At 56.7% G+C, this 16,004-nt stretch overlaps 1 protein-coding gene and 1 long non-coding RNA gene across 10 annotated transcripts in view; one reads left to right on the plus strand and one right to left on the minus strand.

Annotated features, from left to right (window-relative positions):
• JAKMIP1 (janus kinase and microtubule interacting protein 1) overlaps positions 1 to 10,940 on the minus strand; it is a 136,066-nt gene extending 125,126 nt beyond the window's left edge. For 3 of the 9 annotated variants that reach the window (XM_053901708.1, XM_053901707.1, XM_053901709.1), the window contains exon 1: positions 10,783 to 10,939. The gene's annotated coding sequence lies outside the window, so the exon portion shown is untranslated. Of the gene's footprint in view, positions 1 to 10,782 lie in introns of all 9 variants that reach the window. The other 6 variants (XM_053901713.1, XM_053901711.1, XM_053901712.1 and 3 more) reach the window with 4 other exon arrangements.
• On the plus strand, positions 10,223 to 15,857 carry LOC109269804 (uncharacterized). The gene is made up of 3 exons (XR_002081280.2): positions 10,223 to 10,413; positions 14,776 to 14,928; positions 15,281 to 15,857. It is a non-coding gene; the product is annotated as an uncharacterized LOC109269804 (long non-coding RNA).
• Positions 15,858 to 16,004: the final 147 nt, after the last annotated feature.

Here is a 16,004-nt window from a genome sequence, read left to right on the forward strand (position 1 = left end):
CATCCTGGGTGACTGTCACATTCCAGGGAGAGACAAGTGTCACTAAAGAGCCCATTTGCCAGAAGGCTTAAACAGATTTGGCACAATTTGTAGGCATCCAGGTCCTGGTTCAAAATCAAGTATCTGGTTGACAAAAAGAACACCTAGTCCCAAGCCATGAAGCACCCCGGGCTTGCTGCAGAAACCCAATTACTGCCCGACTTAATGAGCTTCCTCACCCAGCTGCCCTGACCCAGGAAGCAGTTCTGCCAACTTCCTAAAAGAAGCCACACCTCCTTGAGTGCATCCTGAGGGGATGGGATAAAGGGTGAGACCGGGACAACTTAACAAGAAATACAGCTTTCAATAAACATGAGAGGATGCTTTGGACTCTGGAGAACAGCTTTCTAACATATTTGTTGTCCTAAACCAAAAGCAGGCTGCACTGTAAGACAGCGAAAGCCCTGCGTGCAGGGGAAGGAGACTTTCCGGAGAAGTGAGAGAGGCTCCCCAGTGTCATCTCTGGGCTAACACAACCACTATAGTATCTCAGCCCCGAGTTCTGCAGGATCTAAGGTTCACAGGGTAGTCACTAGAGGTGACTGCTGCAGAGAGTGGAGTGAGGCTAGTTAAGGGCCGAGTGGACCCAACACAAGCAAGAGAGAGGAGAGCCTACCACCTCCCTGCTGAGGCCACTCCCAACACTGACATTACTGGGATCTGTGAGACTAAGGGCCAAAAACCTATTGACTGCCTACTGTGTGCCCCACCCAGGTTCTGGGAATCCCACTGTGAATCAGATGGCATTTCAAGCCTCCCAGAACTTTCTGGAGACTTCTGTCTAATGGAAGAGTCAGATAAGTCACTGACAGCTGCAATACTATGTCCAGGGCAGTAACAGAAGGATGCCTAGGGCAGCAGGAGCCCTAGGGACACGACTGACCTGGCCTGGGGAAGGGGAGAGGGTACGTACATCAGGGAAGGTTTTCTGGAGGAAATAAGGTTGATGATGGATCCCAAGCACAAGTGGAAGATGTTCCCCGGGTGGATGAGGACAGGAAAAGCTAATGAGCAAATCGATCAGAGGGAACAGCCTGTGCAAAAGCCTGGTTCAGTCAGGAACCGTGGGCAGATGGTGTAGCTGGCCACACGCCCTACTGAAAGCGTGGGAGGAGAGGGAGGCAGGAGCGGGCCACGCCATGCTGGCAAAATTAGGATGAGCAGAAGCCCCTTTGGTGCATTCTTTCTGCTTCCAGGCCGTTCCTGTCTTAATCCAACCGCGGTGACTTCATTCACTCAATCTGAACTTGGAGAGTAAGCAAACAGGTCTCTCCTGGGGGCCCGGGGAGAATGGAGGAAGAAACATCCAGGCGGGCCCACCAGGCCATGAAGCAAGCGGAGGTCACAGGCGGGCCATGGGGAGCCATTCCAGGCAGAGGGAGCTGGCAAACAAGGATCTGGAAGAGAGAGCAGTGCTTAGGGGGTAGGTGCAGTCCACTGGGGTAAATACCGGCAGTTGAGTTGGGGGCAGTCCACGCGAGCTTTGAACGCCTAGATAAGGCCTCTGCACACTTTTCATATATAATCAGCAACTGTAGGAGTAGCCAGAGCAGGCCCACCACTCCCATTTCTACCTGTGCAACCTCAGGTAATTCATTCATTCCGCAGCACTGAGGTGGTGCCGGCCCAGTGGGGGCTGGAAAGGAAGACTCTGGCGCCTTCCATCACCTACCCTGGGTCTCCACTCTCAACCCCCCAGCCCAGAAGGCAGTACAATGCCAGGCACCTGCAGGCCAGGCGGGTACCTGTGGACAACTAGGAGGACAATGTTAGGAGACCTCTGCAGAACTGAAATAAAGCTCTTCTGGGCATCTGTCCATGTGGAGCACACACACCTCGTGACGGGTACGGGGGGGGGGGGGGTGTCTCCCTAGTGGTTCCTGGCTGGACTGGGGACAAAATCCATTCTCCCTCCCAGGTCTGGCAGAAAATCCATGGAGATGGGCTATGGAGCAGAAGCAATATGTACAGCAGGAGGGCGGCTGTGCCACACCCCGAGAAGTAGCTGCCCTCAACCAATCACAACTGGCTGATCGGCTTCTCTCATCCAATCAGAGCTGGCCGATCAGCTGCTCTCGTCCAACCAGAGCTGGCCGATCACCTGCCCTTGTCCAATCCGAGCTGGCCGATCGGCTGCTCTCGTCCAATCAGAGCTGGCTGATCAGCTGCTCTCGTCCAATCAGAGCTGGCCGATCAGGTGCTTGTCCAATCAGAGCTGGCCGTGAGTAAGCTGCTGGGATGAGAGTCTTGCATTCAGGAGCCATGGAAAATAAAGGTGAGGTTGCAAAATCTTCAGAGAACAGCAGCAAAATCCCGATGTGGTGATTACATGCATTGGGATTAAAAAGGCCAGAGCCATCAAGTGGAGGTTCATCTTAGCAGAGTGGCCCAATGCTCTTGAGCCGTCCCAGAGTAGTCACCTCGGCTGCCAGTTAGGAAGAACCTGCTATGGACCAGGCTGGGCGGAGATCCATCCCTGGATGGAGATCCTCCCAACCAGAGACCCGGCTCTCGTGGCAGTATGAAGTCCACGGCGCCTTCTTCCTTGGATTCTTCGGGGGACAATCGGTCTCAGGGACTGGGTCCGTGTTCTATTTCGATTGCGTGGGTCTCTGCTTCCCCAGAGTGAAGGCTGGGGTGGGCAGGGCCCTTGCCACACCTCCTCTTACTGGGGCTCTCGCTCCTTCCCAGGAGACACAGGAAGCCCTCAAGTGTGCACTGTCACTGCTTGTCATCAGACCCGACTGCTTGTTTACGAGGAGGAAACTGAAGCACAACAAAATTTAATTAACTTGCCTAGGGACATGTACTTCGGAGAAGGCAGAGGCAGGGTACCCTGAGCCTGGCCCCTGCCCTCAAGGAGATTAGGGTCTACAGCAGCATTGTCCCCAAAGAAATACCATGCGAGCCCCACCTGCAGTTTTTAATTTTCTAGTTGCCACTTAAAAAAAAAAAAAGAAACAAACAAACAAAAAAACAAATGGGACTAATTTTGATAATACATTTCATTGGGCCCAACAGATCCAGAATAGTATCATTTCAATGCATGATGGCTGTTAAAGTTTTTTACTGAGATCATTTACACCCTCCGCTGACACAACATCTTAGAAACCTGTTTTCACTCGCCAGCAGGTCGGTCCAGAGGAGCCACACTTCAGGGCTCAACAGCTCCGAGTGGTGAGTGGCGGGGAGCCTGGCTCCAGGAGTCCCCTGCCCACCTCTGGGCGAGCACGCGTACAGGTCACCCAGCATAGGGAGACTCCTGCGCAATCACCGTGACCACGTCTCCAACTTCCACCAACAGCAGCACGGGTTGCCAAGTGCCTACTACAGCCCAGCACAGCTCTGGGAAGGCTGCACAGGTTATTTCTGACCTTCACACCAACCCCAAGAGGTAGGGACACCGGATGGTCTCCGTGTTGGCTAAGAAAGGAAGTGATGCTCAGAAGAAACGTGTTCTAGGACACAGAGCCTGATGCCTGGAATCAGGAAGTTAAGATACGTCGGACTCTAAGCAACAGGCAATTATTTACTGAGCACCTACTGTGCGCCAATACCCTGTGTTGAAAGATGAGCATAAACATGTCAGGCAAGGTTCTTGTCCTGTGGTACTTACCCGCCCCCCCAGCTCATTGAGGGGGGAGGGGATGATCATAAATGAGGGGATGATCATAAATGAGGAAAAAAACACTTCAGATGGTGATGACTTCAGAAGAAAACAGAGTGCGGGGAGGGGAAATAGCAGAGGGGAGGCGGGCATCTACCCGGGATGGACAGGGAAGACGTCTCCGAGGAGGGGAAAATTTAACCTAAGATGTGGAGGCTCAGAAAACCGTTCTGGCGAGGGCAGGGAAGAGCATGCCAGACGGCAAGCAGTACACAAAAACCTCTGGGCAGGAAGAAGCCAGCATGTTCCAGGAACCAACAGAAAGGTGCCCGGGCTCCCAGCGCCGCGTCAGCAGCCTCTCTGGGGCGACTCAGGCGGCCCCCATGCCACCCCTCCCGCCGCAGGGCACTCCCACACCCCGGCTTGGAAAATGGGAAGCCAGCAAGCCATTCTCGGGTCAAGATCAAGTCCAGGCCGGCCGCTCCCAGCACACGCTAGCATGGAGTGTCTGTCCAGGAGCATCCGCCGAGCGGGTCGGTGACGACACTGGCAGTAAGAGGCGACAACACAACCTGGGCAGCAAAGGCCCCCGGAAGAGCATCTTAACACTCGAAGCCTTGCCTCAAACGCTGGGCGCACCAGGCACCAAGCGGAAACCACCCACACATCCATCCACAGACGAATGGAGAATAAAATGTGGTCTGTCCGCGCAATGAAATACTACTCACCCATAAAAAGTGCTGAAGCACAGACACCCCCATTACGACCTGCATGAACCTTGAGGACATTCACATAGGATCCCATTCACTCCAAACGTCCAGGATGGGCAAATCCCTAGAGACGCAAGGCAGACCGGTGGTTGCCAGGGGCTGAGGGAGGGGGCGGCGGGGAGGAACCGCTTAGCGGGCACAAGGCTTTCACCGCAGGCCACAAAAATGTCTTGGAACCAGATACAGGTGGTGGTTATACAACTTCGCGAACGCATCACATGCCACTGGATGGGACACTTTAAAATGGCTAATCCTATGCTGTGTGAAGGCCGCCCCGCTTTTTCAAAAGGGGGAGATGTGACAAAGGAAAGCCAGGTTGCGTCCCCGTGTCTCAGCAAGCTAATATTGCCAGCCCTCTCCTAGCCCCTACTACCTTGTGATCCTCACAGGCTGCCTGTCCTCCCAAGGAAGCAGGAAACCCCCTCGGTGATATGTCCCACTCCACACCACCACCCCCCCCCAGCTCTGACGAAGGGACCAGGGGCCAGTCCAGGACTCCCAAAGTAAAATGCAGCCGAGGCAGAGCCACTGGGGCCCCTGACCTGGCACACACAAGGGCATTACTGCCACATGGGCAGTCAGGACGGTCGCACACAGAACCCTCTTTCATTCTCTAAGGTGGCCCTCCAGCCAAGTCTGGGCCACGGGGTAGAAGGGACAGCGGGAGGCCTCATCCACACGGCATCTGGGTCCTCTGAGGTCCAGGAGGAGGGGCTTCAAGGCATGTGATGGGACCCGAGGATGCTTCCAGGACCTGGAAAGGATAAAGGGGGCACCACGGGCCACAGAGAGGACAGACGTAGCGCCCCATCATTGCCACTGTCCACCCCACGAGGCTGGGCCTTCACCTCGACTCTTTATTTCCTCACGCCATCTCCAGGGACAGGGACTGGGGGCATCCCCGCTTTACAAATGAGGACACCGAGTCGTAGCGGGTACAGAGGAGTTCACGTGCCTCATCCCCCATCAGCTGGTAAATGGCAGACCCAGCGCTCAAACGCAAAGCTGCCGTCCAAAGCCTCCTGTGCAAAGTCAGGACGCCGCTGACGTTTGCGTTTTTTCCTCCAAAACTCCCACAAGGCAGCATGGAGTCATGGTTAAGAACGTGGACTGCCACTCTGGGAGGACGGGAAAGTTCTGGACTTGGGCGGTGATGGTGGCACAACGGTGTGAACATACTCCACGCCACTGACCGGTTATGAAATATGTTAACCGTTAATATGTTAACCGTTACTAAAAATATTACATATATATTTAACACAAAGATCCTTTAAAAATGATCAGGTCCCAGGTTGCTCCCGAAACCAATACTACACTGCATGTTAACTAACTTGAATTTAAATTAATTAATTAAAAAAAAAAAAAGGAGGGGGCACCTGGGTGACTCAGTTGGTTAACCATCTGACTTCCGTTCAGGTCATGATCTCACGGTCCGTGGGTTCGAGCCCTGCGTTGGGCTCTGTGCTGACAGCTCGGAGCCTGGAGCCTGCTTCAGATTCTGTGTCTCCCTCTCTCGCTGCCCCTCCCCCACTGCACTCTGTGTGTGTGTCTCTCTAAGATGAATAAGCACTAAAAATTAAAAAAAAAAAAAAAAAAGAGAGGTGCCTAGGTGGCTCAGTTGGTTAACCGTCCAACTCTTGATTTTGGCTCAGGTCATGATCTCACAGTTCTGTGAGTTCGAGCCCCACGCCAGGCTCTGTGACAACAGCCTGAAGCCAACTTGGAATTCTCTCTCTTTGCCTCTCTCTCTGCCCCTCCTCTGCTGACCTGCTGTCTCTGTCTCTCTCAAAAGAAAAAAACTTTAAAAAAAAAATTTAATTGTCAATAAATATTTAAAAATCGATAGTATACAGACCATATTCTCTAAACGTGGTAAAATTCAAATTAGAAGCTAATAAAAAATACAAATTCCCTCCCCCCCAAAAAAGTAATAATGTGGGCTGCTCGGGAGCAGATCCCTGCTCCCCCATGTACCAGCTCTGTGACCCTGGGCAGGCTACAGGCTGTACCCATCCGTAAAATGAGAGGCGCAAGGTACCTCCCTCTGGGCTTGTGTCCAGAACTGAATGAACTCAAATCAGGGACAGCACAGACCAGGGGGGTGGCACACTCCAGCCGCAAAGGGCCAGGCAGTAACTGTCTCTGGCTTTACGGGTAACTGCCCCAGCTAGGTAACCCTGTCAGCACAGCAGGAAAGCAGCCACAGACAGCAGGTGCACAAGTGGGCGTGGCTGGGTACCAATAAAGCTTTATTTACAGAAGCAGGCGGCGGGCTGATGGGCCACAGCTTGCCGCCCCCCCCCCACCCCGGCGTTTACTCTGGCACTTGGTAGGTGCTTAACAAATGTTAACTGTTACAATGAAGAAAAATGGCATTTATTTCATTTCTACAGGTGAATGAGAAGTAAAATATTTCCTGTGGCAGTTCCAAAAATAAATACTAATACCGAAGGCAAGAGCAGAGCCTCGGTCCCCCCGCCCAGTGGAGGCGGGGGGGGGGGGGGGCGGGGAGCTCCCTCACTCTGAGCCCCAGGCCCTGCCCCCACTCCGCTGCTTTCAAGTCTTTCTGAACCAGCCCTGGCCACTCTCCACAAGCTCTTCCCCCTCCCCCCTCCTACAGGAAGGTCTCTTCACCCCTGCCCCAGAGCCCGAGGCCCTCAGGCCCCCCTCTTTGTTCCTGCCCCTCCCCGCTGGCCCATGATCCCTGGACTGTCCACCCGGCCTTAGACAGGCAAGAGCAAGGGAAACATTTTCTGACCGTGTTCAGGGCTAGAATGACAATGACCAGCAAGGTCCCACTGCTGGCCCGCCCTGGGGTCCCTTCCTGAGCCTCAGATCCCAGCAACCCTAATGGCTGCTACTGGCTTCAAGGTAACCTGTTTCCACTAAAGGCACCGAGAAGCCTCCTCTCACTGATTCCTCGCACGGGCCTTCTGGGAAGGTCGACTTTCCATTACAGGGATCAGCGTGTTCCACGAAGCAACACCAGAGTTCTGGAGCACGGGACCCCTCCCCTCCGCCCCGTGAGTTCCGCCTCCGCCCCCACCTCCGGACTCAGCCCCTGCCTGTCAGGTGCTCACGTAATCCTTACCCTAGGGAGGTTCTGTGCAGCTTCGGGGAGAGAACTCACAGCAGGAGTGGGAGCTTAAGCAACCATAGCTACATTCCTCACGTGAGCGTCGCAGAGAAAGGAACTGGGCAGAGAGCGGTTAAGTGACTTGCCCAAGGTGGCACAGCCAGTAGGGTCTGAGCCGGTCCTCAGTGCAGCCCCCATGACCCCGCCCTGTGCCTTCACGGCTTAACCACTGAGCAGGAAAGAGGCTCGGATGACGGAGGGTGGCCAGGGGGGTGGCCTTCTCTGCACGCACGGTGAGCTCAGGACTCCTGCCCGCAGCCCTCAGCACCTTCTCACACAGATGTGCACAACTCCCAGCAGCCAACACGCACGCACCCCCTCCGCCTGTCTTTCCCACGCATTGACTATTTATTTAGCTCGTTGGCCTGGTGTTGTTAGCTAGGGAAGGACGCGGAGGGCCTCTAACTGGGGTGGCCGCTTTGGGACAAAACCAAAGGATTCATTTTTTAACCATACACTCCCTCATCATCACGGCCACTTCAGTGGTTCCCGTGCCCGGAGACCACACTCTGATCCCCACATCAACCCAGCCAGACAGACCGCCGCCCCCATTTGGACAGGAAATGGGAGACCCAGAAAGGTTAATCCTGTTCCCCGGGATCACACGACCATAAGGAACAGGACAAAGGTGAACCCCACTTCAGAAGCCCTGTGGGGGCTCAGACACCCTCAGGAGATCAAACGAGGAGAACTGGAACACAAGTGCAGTCATCCCCAATCTTTCTGAGGGAGGCACCCCGTTTTAGCTTCAAAGCCCAGGGCGGGGAGGCACCTGCTGGTCTGCAGCTGAGTGAGGGGCGGGGCCGCCGTGGCACCGGGGCAGTCTGGCTCCAGAGCCCACAGAGAGGAAGGGTGGCACTGGCTGCTGGCTTATGCCTTCCTCAGAAAATTGTTCCTTCTCCTGCTCCCCTCCTGGCCCCAATCCACCCTGTACCCTAAGAGGGTGGGGCCTCCCTCCTGCCTCCTCACCGTGAAACCTTCTGGTCAGGCCGAGGACAGACCATCAAGCTCCGTCCCTCTTACGGCGCTGGCAGTATCCATGACGGTGTGACTGCCCCCCTGGAAGGCGGAGCCCCCCTCAAAGCAGGGCTGCCCCTCAGACCTCACTGTGTCCCCAGTCTCCGGTGGGCAAGGTCTGCTTAAGGAAAAGCTACACAAATATTAAACCACACACGGATATATGTTCCAAAAGGGCACAGATAAGAGAACCCACAATCTGTCTGCCAAAGTCAGGAAACATCCCAAAGAAGGACCAGAGACTTGGCCCTTAACATATGAATAGGAGTTCTCCAGGCAGACAAGGGAGGGGAACATCTCCCCCAAAAACAACAGTAACAAAACCACAGCACAGGGGGAGAAGCCGAAGGGTCAAGACCTGTCTGGGGAACGCAGAGGTGGCACACTTAGCTGAGACGGCGTGGCAGGGAGAGAGAGAGGAGAGCCAAGGAAGCCAGGATGTGAGGAACAGGTGAGGTCACAGGGGCAGCGGGAGCCAGGATGGTTTGTCAAGGAGGACAATGGCAATGATCGCGTTTGTTGGGCCCACACTCTGACCCACTGAGGGGCCTCTCACCGTGAAAAGTCTGAAAATGAGAATTACCCCCATGCTCTGCAGAGATGCTCAGCATTACAACCCACGTGCAAGAGCTCAGCAACAAACACTTGGCAATCACCCACCTTCTGGAAGACTTTTCTCAGCAGCAGCAATCCGGGAAGTTGCCCTGCTGGACAAGCATCTGAGAAGGGTCCTGACCACCCATGCCATCCCCAAACCTGCCCCTCCTCCTTGTCCATCTGGGCTCTGCCCAAGGTCCTGGAGGAGAAGCCAGCTCCCCCACAGACTCACCCTACACCAGCAGGTCAGACAGAGTTCATGGGGAGAGCCCCCCTCAGGTGCAGGGAGCCCCGGAACCCCATATGAGGGGCTGAGGCTGCCCCTGCCCTTCCAAGATCTCCTAATCTGGTCTGGCAGGCTGAAGCCATCAGACAGGACGAGAGTGTGTCCCACTCTGCCATACAAGGAACCTCAGGCGGGGCAAGGGGTTCTCCCTGACCTTGGTAGAGAAGGAGCCGACCAGTTGAAGGAATGGCGTTCCTAGAGAGGGAACAGCACAAGCAAAGGCCAAGGACAGTGTGCCTGTGAGTGTGCGTGGAAGGGGTGGGGGTGGCGGAGCACCCGCGGTTAGACACAGTATCTCCGGAGTCTAAAGAGCCGGGCAGAGGCTGGCGGAGAGCCCAGGCCGGCCAAGCCATCAGGAGAAAGGCAGACTCCGGTGTGTGGGGAGGGGAGGTCGTGGGGAAGGGGGGGGGGGGGGGTGCTTCTATGGCAAAAGACTCCAGCCTGGCAAGCTGCCTCTATCAGGGATGACGAGGCCGGCTCCTCAAGAACCCGAAGCAGGGAGGGTGGAGTGATGGGGTGGGGGGGCAGAGGGCTGGGGGCGAGGGCACGGCGCACTAACGCAGGCCCACAGGCCGGGGCTTGAACGCAGCGCGCCCAGGCAAGGTGCCCGGCCCCGCAGAGCCGATCCCTCTGCGCCATCTCCCGAGGCTGCGTGCGCCCAGGGCGCGCCGGCGGGGCAGCAGGGTGGGTACCAGCCTTTCTTCCCAGCGCTACAGCCTCCTCCCCGAACCCACGTGGGCGGAGCAGCGCGGGGGTGTGCGTGGCAGGGGCCTAGGCGGCGGGTGCTGTGCGCGGGGCGGGGGTGCAGGCAGGGCGGCCTCGCCCCCCACCCCGCCGCCTCCGGCCTCCAACCTCTGTGCCACCTCGGCCGGGACCCGGGGGTACCCGGACCTACTCAGTGGGTAGGACACCGAGAGAACCGGCCGGCCACGCCCCCCGCGCCACTCCCTGGAGGCAGCCGGTGGGTCCCCCTCCCCCTCCTTGGCTCGTGAAAATGGGGGTGGCGTGAGGGAGATAGAGGCACTGGGGGCGGGACGGGGAGGGGGCCTACGGAGGGAGACGACGCAGAGTTCTCCTGCTGGGAGAGAGACGCTGCGGGGGGATTTGGGGGGGAATGGGGGATGGGAAGGGTGGGGGTCCACGGAGGTGAGACGCGAGAGCGTCAAGGGATCCGGAGGGGCGCGAGGGCTGGAGGAGGGGGAGGTGGGCGTTGGGCGGGGCGGCACCGGTCACCGAGTCCCCTGCCGCCGGGTCCGCCCCTCGCTCGTGGGGTCCGCGGGTCCCCTTTGGCCAGCGCGCGCCTCCCGCCCCCCGGCGCACCTGTACCCACCTGCTCGGCGCTCAGGCCCGAGCCGGGCAGCAGCAGCGGACGTAGCCAGCGCAGCCCCGCGCCGCATCATCCGGCCGCCCCCTCCCCGCCCCGAGCTTACGCTGCCGCCGCCCCCGCCTTAAAAAGGACAAAACGGAACAGAAAAAGGCTGCGTGCAAAAAAAAAAAAAAAAAAAAAAAGGAAAGAAAGAAAAATCGTAAGCAGCAAACGGGGAAGACGGGCAGACGCGCGCGCGGCTCGGCGGGGCGAGGGGCGAGGTGCGGCGGCGCCGGTGACCGCGCTCGGGGCAGCCGGCAGGCGCGTGCCGCACGCTCCCGGCTGCAGCTCGGGCGACCACCCGGCGCCCGGCTCGCGGCGCGGCCCCGCCCCTCCCCGGGCCGCCCCTCCGATTGGCCCGTCCCCCTGCCAGTCAGAGGGAAGGCGCGGCACTCGCCCGCCCCCGCCCGGGGCCGAGGCCGGGAGCTGTTCGGCGGCAGCCGGAGGAGGTGCGGGGAGGCCTGAGCGTGCGCACTTGGCCCCGAGGCCCGCGCCGGGGAAGGGCCGGGGTCCCGCGGCCGAGCGCCCGGCGAGGCGCAGGGCCGCGGCGCCGGGCGGGTGGGAGCCGCCCTGGGGAGGGGCTTGCCAGCTCCAGTTCGGGCTGAAGGCCCTGGGAAGCCGGTCCCTGCCCTCACCTGGGACGGTGGGCATCGAAGGCCATCGGCGGTCAGGGAAGACACGACCTGAGCCTTTGTACACATGGAACTCTCAGGGTCCCGGGTCCCAGGAAAGGAAGTGTTGAAGGTGGCACGGCTAGCCAGGGGCAGAGCCAGGAGTCTCACGCCAGAGCTGACAGCCTTCACCGCGAGGCAAACCCGTGTCAGCAAAAAATAGTGGAACGAATAATGTGATGTCCAGCCTCGGCTTGAAGGAAGGGTAGGATTTCGTGAGGCAAAGATCCATTCATTCAATTCCGTTCCACAAATATTTAATTGGGCACCTACTATGTACCAGGGAGCCATTAAGATCTAGGGATACCGCAGTGAACAGACAGAAGGTCCTGCCCTCCGGGAGCTTATATTCTGGCAAAGAAAAGGAAGGCAGGAGCATTCACATAAGCATGAGAAAGCACCTTGATCGCAGGAAAGTGTGGCTTATTTGAGAATCTAGAAGAGGGGGGTGTCTCCGGGCTACAGACAGGTGAGATGAATGGCCAAGAGGAGGGTGACCAGACGGGTAGAGGCCAGGGCTGTAGGGTCTCTGGCTACGGGAAAGAATTTGAGTTTATCCTGAGCCCGTCTCACCAGGGAAAGTGGTCTGTGGGGGCAACGTCAGAGTTACGTATTTGAAGTGCGCTGATCTGCTGTCTGAACCACCCCTCCGGACCACCCGAGAGGCAGGTACCACCACTTTCTCCTCACTAGGGATGAGGAGGCCCCGGGTCCCAGGATCCACAGCAGGTAGCAAGGTGGGGGCCAAGGGTCCAAACTTGTCCAGAACAGCCTTCCAGGTACCCTGAGACTCAAAGTTCGTGAGCCCAGACCTCCAAGTCGCAGGGAGGCGGGTTTCAGCTCACCAAGAGGACAAACGTTCTTCTCAGAGATGCCGCTCTCGAAGATGTGCTGAGCTCCCAGCCCCTCGACAGGCCGTCCACGTTTGAGGGTCTTGGGGAAGGGGTTCCTGCTGCGTTCCAGACGGGGAGCAGTCAGTGCCCAGTGGCCTGCCTCTGCCGGGACCAAGCTGTTGGGGGTCAGGGGAGGGATCCCGGTTTGACCACTTACTAGCTGGTGACCTTAGGCAAGTGATTGACCCTTGGCTTTCCTCAGTTTCCTCGTCTGTAAAATGGACCTTAAAACAGTGATAATCGGTGGGTTTGGGCGGGGATTAAATGACCTAATATATATGGATCTCTGCTACTTCCTGAAGGCCGCCATCATAAATTACCACAGACCAGGGGCAACTGGGTGGCTCATTCGGTTAAGCGTCTGACTCTTGATCTCGGCTCAGGTCACGATCTCACAGTTTGTGAGTTCGAGCCCCCGCATCAGGCGCTGTGCTGCTGGTGCAGAGCCTGCTTGGGATTCTGTCGCTCCTTCTCTCTGCCCCTCCCCTGCTTGTGCTCTGTCTCTGAAAATAAAAGAAATGAACTCAAAAAGATTTTTAATAAAAATAAAAATAAATTACCACAGACCAGGAGGCTTAACAGAACAGAAATGTGTGCTCTCATAATATTACAGGGTAAAAGTCCCTAGTCCAGAAACTGTTAGGGGAAATTCTTTCCTGCCTTTTTCAGCTTCTGGGGCCTCCAGATGCTCCTGGGCTTGTGGCCACATCACTCAAATGTGGCTTCCCATGACTGTGGCTGCCTCCTCTGTCCATGCGTCTTCTTTTTAAAAACTTTTTGGGAGAGAGAGAGCATAAGAAGGGGAGGGGCAGAGAGAGAGGGGAACAGAGGATCCCAAGTGGACTCTGTGCTGAGAGCAGAGAGCCTGATGCGGGCTCGAACTCACAAACCGTGAGATGGTGACCTGAGCTGAAGTCAGACGCTCAACGAACTGAGCCACCCAGGTGCCCCCCCATCTCCTCTTTTATGAAGATTCTTGTCAGTGGACTTAGGACCTACCGAGTTAATCCAGGATTATCTCACCTCAAGACCCTTAACTTACTCACATCTAATCACCCTTTTCCCAAGTAAGGCCACCCTCTCAGGTTCCAGGATGTTACTGTAAGTCACAGAATTATTAACTACAATTGTGATCATTCCTAAGGAGGGGGGAAAGGTGCGAAGCTAGCACATCCTGTGGAGCTTGGCGTGGTCTGAGGTCCGGGAGCCTTCCCTGAGGAAGTCAGCCCCGAGCCTCAGCTAGCTGGACAAAGAGGAAGCGAGCATATTCCAGGGATAGTGAACAGCAGTGTGAAGGTCCTGAGTTTGGACTTGACCTTCCGGTGGGAAGGGAGCCATCAGGAGTTCTGGAGGAAGGCCTTGAGTGACCGGATTCAAGGAGGCCTGGTCAAGTACAGAAGGGCAAGGCAGGCCCCGCCAGCTGCAGCAGGGATCCCGCGGACACAGGCACCCACTGCACAGGGATGCTCTGCCCAGGCAGCAGGGACATGGCAGGGAGACAGCTTGTCTCTGCCCCGTGGCTCATGGGTCAGTGGGAGAGACCACAGTGGAGCATTATGATGGGGTACCCTGACTATACGAGTGCCAGGGAAGGAGCTCCTGGGACCACTTCAGGGAGTCAGGAGGGGCTTCCTGGAGGAGGAGACATGTGCACTGCAGCTAGACAAAGAGGGAGGAAGCAGGCCTTCCAGGCAGAGGGAACAGCATGTGCAGAGGGACCGTAGAGGCACAAAGACTGAGCCGTGGATTCCAGGCCTGCTGCCCCGTAGGGAGCACACGAGGTTAAGAGGCTGGCAAGACCAGATCACAAGGAGCCTGAAAGCCTCACTGGGACTTCTGGTCATCAAGGAATTTGGAACAGGCCATGACGCCCCTGGAATTGGTTGGCAGACTCTGGCATCTGCATGGAGGCTGGGTGGGAAGGTGGAGGCAAGAGACCGTGGCGTTGGCTGAGACGAAGGAGGCTGAGGGTCAGAATCCGGGCAGTTTGACCCACGGTCCCAGGAGGACAGGTCAGAACCCTCTGAGCGGCACCCCCGCCCCCAACTAGGCTGATCCAACTTGTAAGACTTGCCTTCTGGGTGGTGAGCGGTGCTGGGGGAGGGGTACCCATGACAAGAGCAAACGCTGGTCAAGCTTGCTCCAAACAGGTACTGATGCAGGTACGCTGCGTGTACTAATTTAATCTGCACAACCACCCTAGGCACAGAGAGGTTAGGCAGCTTGCGCAGGGTCTCACAGCCAGGAGAGCCAGAATGCAATTGCTTCTGGGGATAAATAAACCATCACATTGATAATAACGACTCACGTTTACTGAGCACTTACTGTGTGCTGGGCACTGTCTGAGCTTCATAGAAATTAACCCATTTCAATCCCTCCCTCCTTATCCTTAGACACCGAGGAATGTAAAGGTTCAATAACTTGCCTCAGGGCACCAACTCAGTGGCTGAGTTGGGGATCGGAACCAGCAGACCTGGCTTCCACAGTGGCCGACACCGCTCAGGCTCTCTGTATCTCCTGAGTAGCAGAAAACTACTCCACTGCTGGTAAGATGCCCTGAGGTAGGGGGCACAGCAAAACCAGTGCCAGGCGAGGGGCGGGGAGCTCTGTGTCCCTGGGACAAGTCCCATCAGTGCTCTGAGCCTAGGTCTCCTTCCTCCCTGTCGAATAGAAATGGTGACACCCCCCCCACACACACACACACACACCTGCCAGACACTCTGGGATGTGAGTCCTGGTTCCACCATTGGCCCCCAGTGCCACCGTCCGAGTGATGGGAAGAATAGGACCTAGGCATGTGATCATGGCGCACCTGAAAAAGTGAGGCTATTCGATGTGTGCACTGAACACTGCTGGGATTCGTAGCAGAAAAGCTTACCTCCCTCCGTGTCCCCGCAGGCGCTGTTACTGTCATTTTCTGGAAGAGACAAAGGAGAGTCAGACAAAAGGATCTGGAAACTGCAGCCAGGTCTCCGACCCCAAGCCCACGCTGCCATCAGCTCACGTTCAGATCCTAAAAGATGACGATGGGAATTATGCTGAGCTCAACAGCTGCGTGATTCCATTTATAGAACTTTATCAAAACGACGGGATTATAGAAATAGAGGACTGATGCGTGGCACCAGGAGTTGGGGAGGGGGAGGGTGGTGGCCGTGTCTATAAAGGGGTAGCGGGATGGCACTGGGTTCTACCCTGACTGTGGCGGTGCACAGGCCAGTCTACACGAGTGATAAAATCGCACAGAACTAAGTTCGCGCACACATGCGCCCGCGTGAGCTCAGGTAAAGCCACGGAAATCTGATTGAGGCGGGTGGATCCTATCCACGTCGGTTGCCTGGTTTGTGATGTTGTAACTATAGGTTTGCAAGGTGTTACCTTTGAGGGAAACCGGGTGAAGGGTATACTGGCTCGTTATTGTTTCTTACATGTGAGTGTCCAGCGATCTCAATACAAAAAGTTTATTTTTTAAAGAAACAGGATGATCACGAAGGTAGCTGCCCAAGGAGTCTCCTGCACAGGACAGGGCTTTGCCCCGGGGTGGGCACCGAGGGCCTGCGGATTTCCCTCCAGAAACAAGGTGGATCAGCCATGAGGGGTGGGAGGCCGGGCAGAGTGTCCAAGT

Source organism: Panthera pardus, unplaced genomic scaffold, assembly GCF_024362965.1.
Source record: "Panthera pardus isolate Hobbes unplaced genomic scaffold, ASM2436296v1 HiC_scaffold_13, whole genome shotgun sequence".
NCBI lineage: Eukaryota > Metazoa > Chordata > Mammalia > Carnivora > Felidae > Panthera > Panthera pardus.